This window comes from Ambystoma mexicanum, chromosome 2p, assembly GCF_040938575.1.
Source record: "Ambystoma mexicanum isolate Mex_15411 chromosome 2p, UKY_AmexF1_1, whole genome shotgun sequence".
In the NCBI taxonomy this organism is placed as follows: Eukaryota; Metazoa; Chordata; class Amphibia; order Caudata; family Ambystomatidae; genus Ambystoma; species Ambystoma mexicanum.
Genome location: NC_090923.1, coordinates 1,072,774,211 through 1,072,788,403, shown reverse-complemented (window position 1 = coordinate 1,072,788,403; position 14,193 = coordinate 1,072,774,211). Strand labels below are relative to the sequence as shown.

At 47.3% G+C, this 14,193-nt stretch overlaps 1 protein-coding gene across 1 annotated transcript in view; it reads left to right on the top strand.

Moving 5' to 3' along the window:
* The first annotated feature begins 1,226 nt into the window (after window positions 1-1,226).
* The window catches only part of EFEMP2 (EGF containing fibulin extracellular matrix protein 2), a 304,335-nt gene continuing 291,368 nt past the window's right edge, over window positions 1,227-14,193 (top strand). Inside the window, exon 1 of the mRNA XM_069645012.1 lies at window positions 1,227-1,448. The gene's annotated coding sequence lies outside the window, so the exon portion shown is untranslated. The remainder of the gene's footprint in view (window positions 1,449-14,193) is intronic.

Below are 14,193 nucleotides of genomic sequence, written 5' to 3'. Positions count from 1 at the left end.
TGTATTGTTGCAGTTTAAGTATAAAAGATGAGCACCTTTTATGTCTAGGAATCTGTAATAAAACATTCCCTACAATATAAGATATTTTTCAGCTGTGTGATAGCAATTTTTCTGGTCTAATTCTATTCAGTTTTGCAAACTGAAGTCTAAATTTGCCTTTCTGAGTTGATGTTGCATTGTATTTAAATGGGAATGTCAGCAAGAGCCGAATAGCAAGAAACTATTCGGCCGGAGCCGAATAGCTTTTTTTCAGCTGGAATTCGGCCGAATACTTACTCGAAGCCGAACTTCGGTACAGCCCTAGTCTTAACCCAATAGTGGCCTTAGCCAACCGTTGCAAATACGGCCTACTCAGTGACATGACTCTGGTGGCAAGGTTGGGCTGCCCTATCCTATGAAGGACTGCAGCTGTCTTAGAGTCACGTGTTAGCTCTCTGAACACACTTTCACTGCCTCACTGAAGATGACTACCTTGGTCACCGGTCTGTCGCTGCCAGGGGTGGACTGGGAGCTATGAGAGTGCCTGTGAATAATGTCCCCAGTAGACCCATACTACACATTTTCAGCAAGCCCAACCCTTTTCCTATGAGAAAAGGCGGACATGATATAGGTTACCACACAAAAAAAGAGGCCCAGAGTAGTTCCCTATAGGCCAGTCCGCTCCTGCTCGCTGGCATTCATGTGCCAATATGTCCAGTACTTTTCTCTGGAAGAAAAGCCAGGTAATATGTCTTTTGCCACTATCTTGCACCTCAGCCACTCCAAGCCTCCACGCCATTTCACTAGCCTGTGCGAGGCTATCCACACAAACAGTCGCTCATGTAAGATCCCTTCATGTCCACTCACTGGCCTGTTCAGAGGCCCATTCCAAAAAGGTAAAAGAAACTCGCAAAAACGGCGCAAGAAAATGCGCAACCCCATTGGCACACAGCGGTTAAAACAGTACTTGCCATCACATGCGAAGCCCAGTGTGTGTTTTCGTGTGAATCATTAAGTGTGTACTGGGTGTCTGGGGACAAGCAAGTGGGCCCGGTGGTGAGGGGGATGGTGGGGCGCGGGGACCCATGGCTGAGGGGGGCGCAGCGCTGCACTGCGCTGATAAAATTGCAACAGCTGGACATGAAAGGGTTGCTTCTTGCTGGGACTCGGCGGCTCTAAGTGAAACCAGGTGCGGGGTGGGTTTTACTGGCAGCCGCCTGATCCCGCTGGAACCCACCCAGGAATTCAGAGAGAGAGAGAGAGAGAGAGAGGGGGGCGGGCGTGTGGGTATATTTGCGAGAGGGAGAGCAGAGGTTTTGTGCCCAGAAGTTCTTCCAAAGTGCACATTACTAAGTCCCGACGCCAGGCCGATAGCCCAGGGTCCAGGGGATAGACCAGAAACCCGGAGACATCTTGCCTGGGACTTTGCTATTTTGGGCGGGAAAGCGGCCCCAAAGAGAAACGAAAAGGTAAGTCGTGCCAAGCTTGCCGAAGTCTTCTCCGTTTTCTGAAAGTCCTGTTCGGGCAGGGCCTCACTGGCGGTTGCAGTGAAGCCCCCCCCCCGCGATCCCCCCTCGCTCCCCCCCCGCGAAGCAGTGGATTATGAGTGGGATCACAGCGTCTGTGAATGCTCCGTATTCCTTGCAGTGATACGGGTGATAGAAGGGAAACACAGAGAATGCTGCATACTTCTGCATTCCATGCAGTGAGATAGGAGGCTATCAGTGTCTGTGAATACCCTTTATTCCGTGCGGTGATAGGGGTGATAGAGGGAAGCAGTAGGAATGCTGCACACTTCTCTATATTCCATTCAAAGAAGGAAGGACAAAGAAGGGCAGCAGTGTCTGCAAATGTTCTTTATTCTGTGCAGTGATACGGGGTGAGAGAAAGGAATCAGTGGGAATGCTGCACACTGCTCTGTATTCTATGCAGTGAAGCAGTGAGACAGGAGGACAGCAGTGTCTGAATGCTCTTTAATCCTTGCTCTGATAGGAGGTGATAGAAGGGAAACAGTGGGACTTCTGCATAGTGTTATGTTATTTCTAGCGGTGAAATAGAAGAAATTCATGGCGTGGATGTTCTTTATTCTGTGCAGTGATACAGGGTGAGAGAAGGAAACCAGTGGAAATGCTGCACACTGCTCTGTATTGCATGCAATCAAGCAGGGAGATGGAAGCACAGCAGTGTCTGTGAATGCCATTTATTCTTTGCAGTGATCGGGGGTGGTAGAAGGGAATCAGTGTAAATGCTGCACATTGTTCTTTATTCCACGAGGGGAAGCAGTGAGTTAGAAGGACAGCAGAGCCTGAGTGTTCTTTATTCCGAGCACTGTCACAGAGTGAGAGAAGGGAATCAGCATAAACGCTGCACACTGCTCTGTTTTCCATGCAGAGAGATAGACAGCGTGTGAATGATCTTTATTCCTTGCTATCGTAGGGGGTGATAGAAGGAGAACAGTGGGAATGCTGCACAGTGTTATGTTATTTCTAGCTGTTAAATAGAATAAATAAATAAATGGCTGTGGATGTTCTTTATTCCGTGCAGTGATACAGGGTGAGAGGAGGGAAACAGTGGGAATGCTGTACACTGCTCTGCATTGCATGCAAGCCAGCAGTGAGATGTAAGGACGGCAGCGCCTCTTGAGTGTCCTTTATTCCGTGCAGTGCCAGAAGTGAAACAGTGACGTGTGGTGAAGCAGTGAAATAGACGAAAGAAACGGCAGTGCGGGGGTATAGGGTGACCAAAGGGAACCAGTGGGAATGAGGCACTGTGTTCTGTATTACTCTGTGCAGTGGCAAGGTGAGAGGAGAGAAATAGGCAGGCATTCCACGCAATGAAGTGGTTAGCTCGAAGAAAGACATGGCTCTGAATAGTCTTTATTCACTGCACTGACACAGGGCGAGAGAAGGGGGGCGGGGGGCTTAGAAATGCTGCGCAGTGCTGGGCATTCCTTGCAGTGAGGCAGCGAGCCAGCAGACACATGTTGCAATCTTCTGTATGAAAAGCAGCTAGGGAAGAAAAACACGCCTGTAAATGTTATGTGCAGCGGCACAGAAGGGGAAACATGTTTCTTCGCGGCAGCGAAGCAGTGAGATAGAAGGATAGGCGTGTCAGATGGTGCAGGGTAGGAAAGGTGGGCGGGTTCTTTAAAGGATGCAGTGGTGCAGTGAAACAGAACGGCCCAGGGGTGTTTGTATTCATTGCACGGATGTACCTGGGTAACATGGAGACATGAGAGGTGTATGTTTATTTCACTGCATTGAGAAACGACGTTCTTTACTCCGCGAGGTAATGCAGTGATATAGGGACTGCAATTAGGGGTTTGGGGGGGGGGGTATTTCATTCATGCAGTGATACAGTAGGAAAGAAGGATACACAAGCCAGAGAGGGTGTTTATTCAGCAGAAGAGTCGGGGCATAAGGATAGCAATGGTGGGGTGTGATCAGTATTCCATGCAGTGGTGATAGAGTCAGATCAACAGCTGACCATGTCCAAGGAGTTTTCTCAGTGCAGTGATCCAGTGAGAGAGGATAGACTGGATATTTATCTCGTGCACTGATACAGTGAGATATAAGGATAGGAATGGTCGGGTGTGATCATTATTCCATGCAGTGGTGATAGAGTCAGATCAACAGCTGACCATGCCCAAGGTGTTGCTTTCACAGTGCAGTGATCCAGTGAGATACGATAGACTGTGGATATTTATCTTGTGCACTGATACAGTGAGGCATAAGGATAGGAATGGTGGGGTGTGATCAGTATTTCATGCAATGGTGATAGAGTCAGATCAACAGCTGACCATGCCCGAGGTGTTGTTTTCTCAGTGCAGTGATCCAGTGAGATAGGATAGACTGTGGATATTTATCTTGTCCACTGATACAGTGAGGCATAAGGATAGCAATGGTGGGGTGTGATCAGTATTCCATGCAGTGGTGATAGAGTGAGATCAACAGCTGACCATGCCTGAGGTGTTGCTTTCTCAGTGCAGTGATCCAGTGAGATAGGATAGATGGCAGATATTTATTTCGCGCACTGATACAGTGAGGCATAAGGATAGAACTGGTGAGGTGTGATCAGTATTCCAAGCAGTGGCGATAGAGTGAGATCAACAGCTGACCATGCCCGAGGTGTTGTCTTCTCAGTGCAGTGATCCAGTGAGATAGGATAGACTGTGGATATTTATTTCGTGCACTGATACAGTGAGGCATAAGGATAGCAATGGTGGGGTGTGATCAATATTCCATGCAGTGGTGATAGAGTCAGATCACCAGCTGACCATGCCCGAGGTGTTGTTTTCTCAGTGTAGTGATCCAGTGAGATAGGATAGACTGTGGATATTTATTTCGTGCACTGATACAGTGAGGCATAGGGATAGGAATGGTGGGGTGTGATCAGTATTCCATGCAGTGGTGATAGAGTGAGATCAACAGCTGACCATGCCCAAGGAGTTTTCTCAGTGCAGTGATCCAGTGAGAGAGGATAGACTGTGGATATTTATCTCGTGCACTGATACAGTGAGGTATAAGGATAGGAATGGTTGGGTGTGATCATTATTCTATGCAGTGGTGATAGAGTCAGATCAACAGCTGACCATGCCCGAGGTGTTGTTTTCTCAGTGCAGTGATCCAGTGAGATAGGATAGACTGTGGATATTTATCTCGTGCACTGATACAGTGAGGCATAAGGATAGGAATGGTGGGGTGTGATCAGTATTCCATGCAATGGTGATAGAGTCAGATCAACAGCTGACCATGCCTGAGGTGTTGCTTTCTCAGTGCAGTGATCCAGTGAGATAGGATAGATGGCGGATATTTATTTTGCGCACTGATACAGTGAGGCATAAGGATAGAACTGGTGAGGTTTGATCAGTATTCCATGCAGTGGTGATAGAGTGAGATGAACGAACAGCTGACCATGCCCGAGGTGTTGCTTTCTCAGTGCAGTGATCCAGTGAGATAGGATAGACTGTGGATATTTATTTAATGCACTGATACAGTGAGGCATAAGGATAGAACAGGTGAGGTGTGATCAGTATTCCATGCAGTGGTGATAGAGTGAGATCAACAGCTGACCATGCCCGAGGTGTTGCTTTCTCAGTGCAGTGATGCAGTGTCATAGGATAGACGGCGGATATTTATTTCGTGCACGGATACAGTGAGGCATAAGGATAGGAATGGTGGGGTGTGATCAGTATTCCATGCAGTGGTGATAGAGTGAGATCAACAGCTGACCATGCCCAAGGAGTTTTCTCAGTGCAGTGATCCAGTGAGATAGGATAGACTGTGGATATTTATCTCCTGCACTGATACAGTGAGGCATAAGGATAGGAATGGTCAGGTGTGATCATTATTCTATGCAGTGGTGATAGAGCCAGATCAACAGCTGACCATGCCTGACGTGTTGTTTTCTCAGTGCAGTGATCCAGTGAGATAGGATAGACTGTGGATATTTATCTCGTGCACTGATACAGTGAGGCATAAGGATAGGAATGGTGGGGTGTGATCAGTATTCCATGCAATGGTGATAGAGTCAGATCAACAGCTGACCATGCCTGAGGTGTTGCTTTCTCAGTGCAGTGATCCAGTGAGATAGGATAGATGGCGGATATTTATTTCGTGCACTGATACAGTGAGACATAAGGATAGAACTGGTGAGGTGTGATCAATATTCCATGCAGTGGTGATAGAGTGAGATCAACAGCTGACCATGCCCGAGGTGTTGCTTTCTCAGTGCAGTGATGCAGTGACATAGGATAGACGGCGGATATTTATTTCGTGCACAGATACAGTGAGGCATAAGGATATAAATGGTGGGGTGTGATCAGTATTCCATGCAGTTATGATAGATTGAGATCAACAGCTGGCCATGCCCGAGGTGTTGTTTTCTCAGTGCAGTGATCCAGTGAGATAGGATAGACAGTGGATATTTATTTTGTGCATTGATACAGTGAGGCACAAGGATAGGAAAGGTGGGGTGTGATCAGTATTCCATGCAGTGGTGATAGAGTAAGATCAACAGCTGACGATGCCTGAGGGGTTGTTTTTTCAGTGCAGTGATTCAGTGAGATAGGATAGACTGTGGATATTTATTTTGTGCACTGATCCAGTGAGGCATAAGGATAGGAATGGTCGGGTGTGATCAGTATTCCATGCACTGGTGATAGAGTGAGATCAACAGCTGACCATGCCCGAGGTGTTGCTTTCTCAGTGCAGTCATCCAGTGAGATAAGATAGACTGTGGATATTTATTTCGTGCACTGATACAGTGAGGCATAAGGATAGGAATGGTGGGGTGTGATCAGTATTCCATGTAGTGGTGATAGAGTGAGATCAACAGCTGACCATGCCCAAGGAGTTTTCTCAGTGCAGTGATCCAGTGAGATAGGATAGACTGTGGATATTTATCTCATGCATTGATACAGTGAGGCATAAGGATAGGAATGGTGGGGTGTGATCATTGTTCTATGCAGTGGTGATAGAGTCAGATCAACAGCTGACCATGCCCGAGGTGTTGTTTTCTCAGTGCAGTGGTCCAGTGAGATAGGATAGACTGTGGATATTTAATTTGTGCACTGATACAGTGAGCCATAATGATAGGAATGGTGGGGTGTGATCAGTATTCCATGCAATGGTGATAGAGTCAGATCAACAGCTGACCATGCCTGAGGTGTTGCTTTCTCAGTGCAGTGATGCAGTGAGATAGGATAGACGGCAGATATTTATTTCGTGCACTGATACAGTGAGGCACAAGGATAGAAATGGTGGGGTGTGATCAGTATTCCATGCAGTGATGATAGAGTGAGATCAACAGCTGACCATGCCCGAGGTGTTGTTTTCTCAGCGCAGTGATCCAGTGAGATAGGTTAGATGGTGGATATGTATTTCATGCACTGATACAGTGAGGCATAAGGATAGAACTGGTGAGGTGTGATCAGTATTCCATGCAGTGGTGATAGAGTGAGATCAACAGCTGACCATGCCCGAGGTGTTGTTTTCTCAGCGCAGTGATCCAGTGAGATAGGTTAGATGGTGGATATGTATTTCGTGCACTGATACAGTGAGGCATAAGGATAGAACTGGTGAGGTGTGATCAGTATTCCATGCAGTGGTGATAGAGTGAGATCAACAGCTGACCATGCCCGAGGTGTTGCTTTCTCAGTGCAGTGATCCAGTGAGATAGGATAGACTGTGGATATTTATTTCGTGCACTGATACAGTGAGGCATAGGGATAGGAATAGTGGGGTGTGATCAGTATTCCATGCAGTGGTGATAGAGTCAGATCAACAGCTGACCATGCCCGAGGTGTTGTTTTCTTAGTGCAGTGATCCAGTGAGATAGGATAGACTGTGGATATTTATTTTGTGCACTGATACAGTGAGGCATAAGGATAGGAATGGTGGGGTGTGATCAGTATTCCATGCAGTGGTGATAGAGTGAGATCAACAGCTGACCATGCCCGAGGTGTTGCTTTCTCAGTGCAGTGATGCAGTGACATAGGATAGACAGCAGATATTTATTTTGGCACGGATACAGTGAGGCATAAGGATATAAATGGTCGGGTGTGATCATTATTCTATGCAGTGGTGATAGAGTGAGATCAACAGCTGACCATGCCTGAGGTGTTGTTTCTCAGTGCAGTGATTCAGTGAGATAGGATAGACTGTGGATATTTATTTCGTGCACTGATACAGTGAGGCATAAGGATAGAACTGGTGAGGTGTGATCAGTATTCCATGCAGTGGTGATAGAGTGAGATCAACAGCTGACCATGCCCGAGGTGTTGCTTTCTCAGTGCAGTGATCCAGTGAGATAGGATAGACTGTGGATATTTATTTCGTGCACTGATACAGTGAGGCATAGGGATAGGAATAGTGGGGTGTGATCAGTATTCCATGCAGTGGTGATAGAGTCAGATCAACAGCTGACCATGCCCGAGGTGTTGTTTTCTTAGTGCAGTGATCCAGTGAGATAGGATAGACTGTGGATATTTATTTTGTGCACTGATACAGTGAGGCATAAGGATAGGAATGGTGGGGTGTGATCAGTATTCCATGCAGTGGTGATAGAGTGAGATCAACAGCTGACCATGCCCGAGGTGTTGCTTTCTCAGTGCAGTGATGCAGTGACATAGGATAGACAGCAGATATTTATTTTGGCACGGATACAGTGAGGCATAAGGATATAAATGGTCGGGTGTGATCATTATTCTATGCAGTGGTGATAGAGTGAGATCAACAGCTGACCATGCCTGAGGTGTTGTTTCTCAGTGCAGTGATTCAGTGAGATAGGATAGACTGTGGATATTTATTTCGTGCACTGATACAGTGAGGCATAGAGGATAGGAATGGTGCGGTGTGATCAGTATTCCATGCAGTGGTGATAGAGTCAGATCAACAGCTGACCATGCCCGAGGTGTTGCTTTCTCAGTGCAGTGATCCAGTGAGATAGGATAGACTGTGGATATTTATTTTGTGCACGGATACAGTGAGGCATAAGGATAGCAATGGTGGGGTGTGATCAGTATTCCATGCAGTGGTGATAGAGTGAAATCAACAGTTGACCATGCCCGAGGAGTTGTTTCGCAGGGCAGTGTGATGCAAGGATTGACATGTCTGTGGATATGTTTGTATTTCGTGCATAAGTGAGACATGAGGACTGAATGTTTTGATGTGCTCCGTATGTCATGCACTGGTGGTGACACGGCGAGCTAAACATGATGCAGGTGTTGTTTGAGATGCAAGGTCAGGCATCCTTGGGGTGTTCTTTATTCGATGCACTCCTGTAGTGAGCTAGTCATGATGAGGGGGTGCTTTAACTCATGCAGTGATACTATGAGTCAGGACCACAGATGGTTTATAAACCAAAGGTGGTTTATTCCTTGCAGTGATGGGGGAGGAATGCTTGAAATATCAGAGGTTTGGGTTTTTTACAGCTGTGAGGGAATAAGTATGAAGGGTGGAAATCTCCTGGGGAGTTCTTTATTCCCTGCAGTGAGATGAAAGGGTGGCAATGGTAGGATGGGGTCTTTAATTCATGCAGTGATACACTGAGATGAAATGACAGGCATGCCAGCGTGCTCTTTCCTTGCAGTGATGCAGAGAAACAGAAAGATACATGTAATGCAATGTGTTCTTCAATTTGTGCAGTGATAAAGAACAGACATACCAGAGGGTTTTGATTCTGTGCAGTGGGACAGAAGAGCAGTTGCCAGGGTTTGTTTTATTGGCACAGTGATACAGTGAGCAGGAAGGATAGAAATGCCAGGGTGTGTTTTACCAGTGCGTGATGCAGTGTGATAGGGTGATATGCATGCGTGTCCTCTAGGCCACGGAGTGAGATAGGATGCACGCGATTGTTTGTGTTCTTTATTTCACGTGCAGATACAGTGAGAAAGATGGTTGTTTTTGCAGTGCAGTAGTGCAGTGAGGGAGATAGGAGGATATACATGGGTGACTTTTGGGCCACAGGGTGACACACGATTGGGTGTGCTCTTGATTTCATGGGATACATCGCGACAGATGGTGGTTTTTGCAGTGCACTGGTGCAGTGAGTAAGGCAGGAGGATACACATGGGTGTCTTTCAGGCCGCAGAGTGAGACAGAAGGATACTTGAGTGTGTTATTTATTTCACACGGTGATACAGCAAGACAGATGGATGTTTTCGCAGTGCAGTGAGGGAGGAGGATGTACATGGGTGTCTTTTGGGCAGCGGGATGAGCTAGATGGATACACACAGTGCTCTTGATTTCACGCGCTGATACAGCAAGATGGATAGTTGTTTTTACGATGCAGTGAGTTAGATAGGAGGATGTACATGGGTAACGTTTGGGTTGTGAGGTGAGATAGAAGGATATACACGATTAGGTGTGTTCTTTATTTCACGCAGTGATTCAGCAAGACAGATGGTTGTTTTTGCAGTGCACCTGTGCAGTGAGTGACGTAGGGGGATATATATGGGTGTCTTTTAGGCTGCAGAGTAAGGCAGAAGGATTCTTGGGTGTGTTATTTATTTCACAGGGTGATACAGATGGATGTGTTTGCAGTGCAGTGGTGCAGTGAGTGAGAAAAGAGGGTATAGATGGGTGTCTTTTAGGCTGCAGAGTAAGGCAGAAGGATTCTTGGGTGTGTTATTTATTTCACAGGGTGATACAGATGGATGTGTTTGCAGTGCAGTGGTGCAGTGAGTGAGAAAAGAGGGTATAGATGGGTGTCTTTTGGGCCACAGGGCGAGATAGAGGGATACACACGATTGGGTGTATTCTTTATTTCACGAGGTGATACAGCGAGACAGATGGTTACTTATGCCAGACCAGGGACGTAATTTCACCAAAATGCCAGTGGTAGCGGAAGTGACATCACACAACCCTTGACCTCTGATGACATCAGAGGAAGTGATGTCTTTTGATCCCACCCCAATGTGACATCACAGGAAGCGATGGAACACGATCTTTCACCCCTTGACAAAACTGGAAGTGGCATCACATAGCATTGTTCCTAAGTGCACTACGAAAAATATGTTGACAATATCACTGTAACTGATATACATTGTATACAAGAATGGATCACCATATGTATCTTTAATGTCAGTGTGTATAGGCTCATATTACCAAATTACTGTGAATGCTAGCAGACGTCCAATGCCAAATGAGCACTTTAGTTTATATAGAACAAATATACATACAATATCACCCAACCTGTGTTGGTGCTCATTTATCAACCTCAGGAGGATGAAAGGCTGAGTTGGCTTTGCCAGGATTCAAACCTGCAACATGCAGATCACACACACATCGCAGCAGCGAGCTCTCAATCCACTGAGCTATTTTACCGGCTATAGCTATCTTACCGGCTATAGTAAAATGAGCAATTACATGCCTGAATGTTTTCAAAGCCAGAAAGCTAATTACACCCTGTAGTGGATACCATTAAACTGGTAACTGAGATTTAACAGCAGGCCAGTTCATCATAAAGGTCTGGTGCCAAGTTGGCCACATGTCAAGCCCACATGGATCTACTTTACAGGCTTCAGAGGTTGCCAAAATACATACCATTAGGAGGGTTCATAACTGTGTTTTAAAGAATTTAGAGTAGGGCAAGGAAAGCAGTGCACTCACACAGCATCCCGCACTCTGGGCACATACATACATGCAAACAAACATCTTGAACAGCATGCCAGGGAGATAGACACATTACAACAAAGCATTAATTGCGGCACAATGAAATCAAGGCTCACTTTATGTGCTATGGTCAAACATTTCTACAATGTACACATGCTTTTAGGCACAAGGATTTTGTCAAGTGACCGAGGACACCGAGATGGAATGCCTTGTGATGATCGTAACAGAGACAACGGCAGAAAAAAAACATGCTATAACTGCAACTTGCGAAAAGCAAAATACGTAATAGATGCTTATTCTACTCTAAATGCTTTTTGGAAGTTTTTGTCTGCATTGTGAATTTTAGGCGTTTACGAACAGACTAAGGGCCTCATTACGACCCAGGCGGTAAGTTACCGCCTGGGCCGTGACTTTACCACCATGGCGTAAACTACGTTTACGCCATGGTGGTTGGCGGACTTATCGCCCCATTCCGACCTTGGCGGGGCGGTAAGTCCCCAATCCCCATTTACCCTTCCCCATTCCCATTTTTGCCCCATAGGGCATGATGGGAGTGGGGAAGGCGTTAAGTACGCCACCGTAAATTACGGTGGCGTAATTAACTCCATGGTCCCTTAGCGCCATGGATTTTAACACCCGCCAAAAGCGGGTGTTAAAACCTCCATGGCGCTAAGGGACCTCGTAATTGGCGGTAAGGGGTCGGCGCAGCTAACGCTGGCGTAAACCCCTTACCGCCAGGGTCGTAATGAGGCCCACAATTAGTGACTCACCCCCCTAGTCTAGCAATTATTGTATAGAATGACCAAAAGACAAATTATGTGTTATTCCTATCTTATTTAGGGTCACTGCTCAGTGTTATCCTTGTGGAAACGTTTTGTTTTTTTTTTAAAGAGGCCTAATTAAGAAATCCAGCCACTCCAGAAACACAGAGCCACATGGCACTGGCTCAGACCAGGAGCTTTTTTTTTTAGGGGTAGCAATGGAGACATCAGGGGTCGCAGTTGCGACCCCTGCTGACCCTCAAATAACATCCCTGTGCCAGAGGATGTTGTTTTACAGACAATCCAGCTTGTAGTGATCCTGCAAAATATTGCAAAAATGCTGTTTAGAAAAAAGCACTAAAGCAGCAGTTTTTTTACAAAAACAGCAGTATTAAAAAAAGACACAAGGAGCCATGTTCTCGAGTAAGCACATCTCATCACCTGCGCCAGAGATGAACAGTTGCTGTCTCACTTCCATTTGGTCTCCTCGTGTTTTTTACTGGATCGCACTGTACAGTGACAGGGGCCCGTCACACTGCACTGGGAGCCTGTAGAAAATATTTGCCAGAGAGTGCTTCCGACAGCAGTGTATTGAAGACGGCTGGCCAGCTCATCATTTGCGCTACAGCTCTGCCCTGTGGAAATGTACAGGTCACCTTTGAGAACAAGGTGGCCTGCCCATTTCCAAAAATGGGTTATCTAAAAATAGCATATCCTCTGCTTTATTTTAGATGCCCCATTTTTTGGGAGGACCTGGGCCACACGGCCTCCTTGCCTGCGATGTGTCAGTCTAACACCCTCCAATCAATAACAAATGTGCCGCAAAAAACGGCGCAATAAATAGAAGCTTGTGCCACAAAATGTGCTTTTTTATGCCACAATGTCCTGGAGGCTTGATTTTTGCAGTGCTTTGATGCAGTGAGATGGGCCCCGGTCATGGCCCCTCCCCGCCACCCACCCCGTTTCCACATTCTCAAAACATGGCATTTGAGAGGCAAATCTATCATGGAATGGCAGCACCGGTTTGCAAGTCGTGGTTGTGGTGCATTGGCGGGGTGGATAGAGGCTTATGGCCGGGAATGGCAAGGGCAGCTGGCGGTCAGGAATGGGTTCCCTGGTTGATCCATGTGTGCAGGTTTCGGTACTGCAACGCCGGGGGTTGGGGGGAGGGGGATGGGGGGTAAAGATGTATTCGCTTGTGGGCCCCGGTACAGGAATAGGGGATATTCCACAAGGTTGAATGCAGAGGCGCTGCTTGAGCTCTGTGTGGGTGGAAAATTGGAATAGCGAGAGGTAACGTCGCGTGTTTCTAGAGGGCTTTCTGCCCAATTCCTCCGGCTTCTAGGCGCTTCAGTAATGAGGTCGGTACTGTGGACAGGTTTTATCCCCTTACAGGTGCATAGAGCTCTGTTTAGGAGCCCGGTACTGGAATACGGGGTGCATGTGTGAACCACGGGATTGAGATACATTGTCCAGGGGCGCCAAGTACGTGACTGCTCCCGGGCTCGGCACGCCCACCCTCTCCCCTCCCCACCTCCCCCCCCCCCCCTCCCCACAAATGCCACCTGCGTACTGGGAAAGACAATCTGCATAAGAGTCCTTATACTTTCAATGGGACCCTTTGTTTTTTTGGGGCGCCAGAAATGTGTGCCCCTGACATTGTTAGAGAGCTGTGTGCAGTGGCCCCCACGCCCCTCCCGCCCAGCCCTCCTAAACGGGCATATGGAAAAGATCAGAGGTGCTCTGGGTTGTAACATCTGCTGAGGCACACTTCTGCTCCTATTTAAAAATGCTCCCAGCATGCTTCCGAGCAGGCTATAAATAGGCTGCCCAGATGTTTTAGTCCTGATGTTACGCCCCCGCACGAGAGCCAAGCAGCTGGCAAATTCTTCCAGTGGTTTGGCTGCTATCGCGTGGATCGCCATTTTGTCTCCCGCAGGCTCCCCTGGGCGTCTCCAGGGACTGTGTGAGCGAGGCCCGAGGGATGCTTAAGAGAGGTGTGCCCTGGCCCATGGCCAACTAAAAAATAAAACCCACTGTTTCCACTGGCCTGCACAGGGGTAGCCAAATCCCACGTGTGGGCACCTGGGCACACGCTGTCAGTAAAGGCAGAAGAAGAACCTCGAAAGGCTTAAGTGCTGACCGCATATAAAGATGGCGAGAGGCGGCCTCCCCGAAGCATTAATGATACCCTCGCAGCAATAGATGGTTGGGAAATGCCCGACCCAGAAGGGCGGTTCCTTGTATTAGCTCGTGAAGTCACGTCCTCCAGCGCAACACGCGCTGCGCGAACCAACGCCACCACGTCCCTCCTTTACCACAAACAAAATCGGCAACTT